Source organism: Sebastes umbrosus, chromosome 9 (assembly GCF_015220745.1).
Source record: "Sebastes umbrosus isolate fSebUmb1 chromosome 9, fSebUmb1.pri, whole genome shotgun sequence".
Lineage (NCBI taxonomy): Eukaryota > Metazoa > Chordata > Actinopteri > Perciformes > Sebastidae > Sebastes > Sebastes umbrosus.
In genome coordinates, this window is record NC_051277.1 from 3,103,210 (window position 1) to 3,109,470 (window position 6,261).

Below are 6,261 nucleotides of genomic sequence, written 5' to 3' on the forward strand. Positions count from 1 at the left end.
TCTCTTCGTCTCTCTTTCCATTCAGCAAAATTCCACTAGAGGCCTGCTTAATTTACATCGCCTCATCGCCCATCTGACATGTGCTCACATTTTTGACGTACGTCTCACAATAGAAGGACATGTGAGAGACAGTTTTGGGACTGTTTTCCAGCAGTTTTTCCAGCTGTCTCCTCAACAAACATCACAATGAACCCCTTTGGAACATTTAAAGGCTGGGTTACACGACCTTCCACGCTTCAACTAGAAATTCAAATTACAAATCTATGTTGTCCTCCAGTGCAAACAATGGTAGCTATCTCCCCCCTCCAGAGAGCAACAGTTATGCGGAGCAGTACTCGGCCTGTAGTATTGAGTATCTCTCTGAGTCACTGGCCTGCGTAATTCAGTCTAGGGAATTATGACAGTGGAAAATCATTTCCCGAGGCCGGGGATAGGAGGCCATGGCTAATCGTTCAGTAATCTGATCTGCCCGCATACTGTAGCATTCAGCCGCGCCGCTAGCCTAGCCAGCAAGTCACACATGTGGACTACCACCGGTGCTTGCCAACTATCTGATGGGAGGCTAACACACTATTCAAAAAACAACTCTCCAGGTTTTCCCGAGGATTACAGATGCTATCGGATCATTTGCTAATACTCGGGTTTGTGCTGTGCTGTTTGAAATGTATTTACTCCGCTCCTGCTCTCCAATACCCCCCCCCCCCCCCCCCCCCCCCGCGATACAGCACAGCACTATAAGCCAGCAAATGCCGCAGCAGCCACATTCCAGGCTTCAATACAGAAACTATCTTACAGGCTACACAATCTGTCTCTCGCTTGCATTCTGGTGTATTAATCCAAAAAAGCTTGACTTAATGAGGAAACATCAGAGTTTGTCTGTCAAACAGCGGGCTATTTTGGGTACACTTCCAATTGTAGATTCCAGTATCTAGTGAAGGAGCCAGTGGTGTTGTAGTAGTATGTGAATAAGAACCATAGGGAGCAGTACTGTGGCACAAAGCAGTGCTTATACCCAGCAGAGAGGGTTGGGGGGGTGGGGAGGGGTTGAGTTTTGGAAAGATGCCTGGCTTCAGCCCCACTCTAAAGAGAGGTCTGCCCCCCACACACTGAGTGTGGATACAAGGGGCACTGACATGGAAAAATACAAGAGATGGCATGTTGTTGGGCAATGAAGTTCCCAACAGTTAGCTTGTGTAGAGCATTAAATGTGATGGTCCAGTTACATCTAGGGATGCACCAATACCGATACTGTGCTCACGTACTCGCAAAACAGCTCCGATGCCACTTTAGAGCAGTGCAACGTTAACCTCTCGTCACCATCTTTCGGGTCTTCACGCTCCACCTCTCTGACGGTGCGGGCGAGACGGGCCGGTGGTGCGCCCGACCCCGCTGGGCCGGGATCCCACCTCAGCCAGCGCGTGCCGGCCCTCACTTTCATTGCGCCACGGGGTTTTGCTTGCACCCTCTGATTCGCGCGTTCGTCAGACTCCTTGGACCGTGTTTCAAGACGGGTCGGGTGGGTTGCCGACAACGCCACAGACCCCTTGCAGACCCCTTACGTGGTCCGCGGCACGACGCGGTTGGAGCGCACTGAGGACAGTTTGTCCCGGTCGACAGTCGCACCGGGAGCAGGAAGCCCAGTCACGGTGCGGCGAAGTCCGGGCGGGGAGCGCTCTAAAGCTGCGGCCGTGAACCACCTTCGCCCCGAGCCTTTCCAAGCCGACCTAGAGCCAGTCGCGGAGCCTGCCGTGTGTCGCTCACACCCTCCAGCTGGCTGTTAACAAGGGTCTTTTGGCACAGAGAAGTACTCGTATCGGTACTCGGTATCGGTGAGTACCCAAATGTAAGTACTTGTACTCGTACTCGGTCTGAAAAAAAGAGTTATCGGTGCATCCCTAGTAGAGTTACATCCTCCAATAAGTAGCAGTATAGCAGTCACAGCTATGATTGACAACGTTCCCCATTCACGCCTAAAATCTAAAAATGACAAATTGTCTGTGATCATGTCTCATTCTGATAAACTGCCAAACACGGCTCGGTGACGCGATCCGTCACTATACTGTCACCGCGCCTGCAGTATTTTATCAACCCCTTCACCACGTGTTGGAGGCATTGTAAACCCAGGCGTCGCAGCGTTTCACAGGCATATCTAAAAAGTGAAGAGATGTTGATATATGATCAAATGGCTGCGGCAGCAGTGGCAGCCTTCATCAAGTGAAAGCTGCTAGATCACAGCATGTTTGGCAGCCAGTAGAGCAGTCAGATGGAGGGTTAGAACAACCAGACAAACAGTTGGCACGGATAAATAGAACGCAACTTAAGATTCAGCTCTCCGCAAATTTGACAAACAAAATGACAGCAACCATTTTTTTTTATCTAATCTGCAAATGGAATAAGCCCTACATTTTTTTTTTTCAGATGATGGGTGGAACGTGATAAACAACACATGGCTTGGGAATAGCAAAAAAAAAATGTGAAGCATCGGTCAAATAAATCTCATGATACCAGAACCAGAAGGACAGTTACAAGAATGTCTTCTGCAGCTGAGGCTCAAAACGCAGGGAAAGTCCTTATGACTTTGCCAAATACATTCTGGAGCGTGAGTCATTCTCCTTTTAGTAATCTCTTAGGTGCACGTTTGCATGCGCACACACCCCAAGGCAACAGATTTCAGGCAGGTCTGGACTGACACTTTTTTGTTTTTTTTTGCTCTAGAGCTACAGAGTCAAGTGTTTATAGTGTTTATAGTGTTTATAGTGTTTTAATGGATGCAGCTCGGTGGAGGTGGAGGGGGAGGTGGAGGGGCACAACAAAAGACTAACAAAGTAAAAAAACTCATTTAGGAGAGGATCATTGGTTGCACTGTGCAACAACAATATAAACAACAGATTACAACATTTAAACTGGGTGTGTATCTTTGATGACAAACTGGAGAATGATATGACTCATCAGCATTATCTGTTTTTTGTTATTCCCCCATAAATAGAGTTTTGAGGAGCAATATTAGTCACCTGCAGGTGATCCCTACAGGTACACAATATAGCATCATCATCATAACACACAGAGCCTGGTGTCATCATCATCATCATCATCATCATATTCATCATCATCACTGTTACTGATAAATAACCTGATAAGTTCCCTGAAACCATTTTGGGACAAATTGACTAATGTTAACGCAGGAGGTCACTGCATCCCCCCTGGACATTTGATTTACTTTATAACTGTGTGTGTTTTACCTGTTATATGTTTTATCTGCCTTGTTTAGTCTTGTCAAGTATTTGTTTTAAAGCACTGACCAGAAGTGTCAACTGTGAATCTCCTTCTATTTAATACAATGACGATAAAGCTTTCTATTCTATTCTTATTATCCACCCCTGTCTGTCTCATGTGCTCTGCTATTAGATTTAGAGGTGGCAGACAGACAGTCAAGCATCGACCTTTAATTATAATTTGCACACAACAAAAAAATCGTTTGGCCTTTTTTCCATTTGCAGAAGACACATTAGAGACACATTGATGTTAGACTGCTACATTGTTGCTAACTTAAAGAGACACATTAGAGACACACTGATGTTAGACTGCTACATTGTTGCTAACTTGAGGCGATAGAATGCATCACAAGCTGCTACAAAGTTACAAAAACAAGTTGGCTGCACATCCGGCTGGATGAAGGAATTCAGATATTAAATCACAGCAGCAGCCCGGACACACAGCTCTCTCTCTCTATATCTCTCTCTCTCTCTCTATCCGGAGCACTAACTTGTCCCTGACCCGCTTCAACAGAAAACCATAACGTTAGCCTGCTTTCTGTGCATGCTGAGCTTGTATAAAAGCTGAACGGAGCCTCCACTAAAACACCGGGGCTTTATGTTTCCAGTCAGGCCGAGAAACTGGCCTGATTCTCCGCCGTCTGCGCCAGACAGTGTTCAGTGTGGCCTGGAGAGAAGCGAGGCGGCGGCGGCGCTTCTTCTCCACCAAAACATGTGCGAAAAAACACCAAGACGAGACTCCTCCGCGTCGTGTCCATGTACTCACCTTGGTGGAGGGTTAGGTGGATGTTTTTTGGGGAGACAGAGCAGCACAGCACGGTCCGGTCCGGTTCGGTTCGGTTTGCAGGGTTGAAGGAGAAGAAGCTGCTGGTGTCGTCGTCGTCGTCTCGGTTTGCTGTCGGCCGTGATGTGGACTCGGCTGGGAGAAATCGGGAAATCTGAGAATGCCCCCTCTCTGCTCTCTTCTCTTCTCTTCTTCTCTCTGCTCCCTCTCTGCAGCTCAGTGCAGCCGGTAGTGGCTCATAACTGTCGACAGGAGGCGCCAGCACGGCGCAGTCTTCTCTCTTCTCTCTCTATGCGCATATATAACATGCATGCATGCAAATACTACACACACACAACTCCTTCATATTCATGCAGGTTGATCTGCATCTTCAGTAATGTATGGACGTTTTTATTGGACGTTATTAGTTGTAACCCACAGAAGACATTCCACAAATGTGTACCATGATCTGCAAATATTTCACTATCCACAAACATGTATTATGCATTTGTGTCTTCTGTGGGTTACAACTAATAAAGTCCAATAAAAACTTCCATAATAAATGCACAAGAAGCGATCTGAAAATGTGCAAAGATTCCACATGTAGAAATGGATGCATAAATGCGTCTATATCACTTTACATGTAAACCTATAACAATTTTATGTGGAGTTAAAATATGTATTCACAGAGTAAATTATGTGTATTTGCAAATCGCCCTGTATTTTTGTGGATGTGACTTTACACAACACAAATACAAAAATACATGTTTGTGGGTAGTGAAATATTTGCAGATCATGGTACATATTTGTGGATTGTCTTCTGTGGATTACAACTAATAAAGTCCAATAAAAACTTCCATAATAGTCAAATTATGATGGACTGTGTCTGTGTGGCTCTGCTCTTACACACAATTCAATTGTGCAGGAGTCCTGCTGGGATTATCCTGAAAGTTTAGTGATTCCTATAGGAGCTCAGGGATAGATTACACAACATGCACCTATATGCAAAAATGTGTTTTTTAAAATTTGTATAAACTATGTTGAATCAAAGGGGAAATGGACTAAGCTATATAGGCTGTTGTATTCATGCAATATTACTCCAAGTACAATGTCACTGATACTCAGTCATGACCTTATATGATATGATGTTATAGAGAACTAATTTATTGTAAATTGATTATTTATTATCTGGTATGATTATACCTGGTCTTAGTATTTTAAACTATTGCCTTTTATTACCTTTTATTATTTTAAGGAACTACTGTTTTTTGTATCAGAAACTATTGTCCTTCAATACTTTTTATTATCTTAAAGGTCCCATATCGTGCTCATTTTCAGGTTCATACTTGTATTTTCGGGGTGTCAACTAGAACATGTTTACATGCTGTAATGTTAAAAAAAAACTTTATTTTCCTCATAGTCTGCTTGAATATACCTGTATTCACCCTCTGTCTGAAACGCTCCGTTTTAATGCATTTCAACGGAATTGCAACGGAATTGCATTGCTATGCAACAGTTTGGGTCCATGTTTACATCCTGTCAGCTGATGTTATTCACATACACTGCAACCAGGAAATAAACTGGGACACATTTATAATGTTTACGTTTAAAACCGTGTGATAATCTAAATATTGTATATTTGTGACATCACAAATGGACAGAAATCCTAACGGCTTGTTTCAAACCCACAGTTTCTGAATACGGGCTGTGTGTGTTTCTCCGTATATTGAGCGTTTTGATAGTTTAACAGTATTTATAAAGCACTTAAACCTGCTTTATAATATAAAAGCCATGAAAATCTCACGTTTTACAATATGGGACCTTTAAAGAACTACTGTCTCACACTCAACATGTGAATTTAAGCACGTTCAAGCATGAGTGTATGTATGATCCATGTTTTATGCGTGTGTGTATGTACATTGTGAGTTTGGTATGTTGTGTGATGCATTGGCCTATAGAACCCAAAGACAAATTATCTTAATACTCAACATTGTTATTAATCATTTGTATTTGTTTTGACCTGCCAAGAGACTACAGATGTGAATTATCTTAAAGCTATAATCTGGTATACGGTGCATCAAATGTTGACATTTATGTTTTTAAACTGTACCTGGTGCCTTTTAAATAAAATTAAATAAATATAATAATAATAATAACTTTATTTATATAGCACCTTTCAAAACAAGGTGCTTTACAATAAAAGCATGATAAAAGTAATTAACACTC

General features: G+C 43.1%; 1 protein-coding gene across 1 annotated transcript in view; it reads right to left on the minus strand.

Moving 5' to 3' along the window:
• ndst1a (N-deacetylase/N-sulfotransferase (heparan glucosaminyl) 1a) overlaps nucleotides 1–4,328 on the minus strand; it is a 50,915-nt gene extending 46,587 nt beyond the window's left edge. Inside the window, exon 1 of the mRNA XM_037779579.1 lies at nucleotides 4,039–4,328. The gene's annotated coding sequence lies outside the window, so the exon portion shown is untranslated. The remainder of the gene's footprint in view (nucleotides 1–4,038) is intronic.
• Between the last annotated feature and the right edge of the window lie 1,933 nt (nucleotides 4,329–6,261).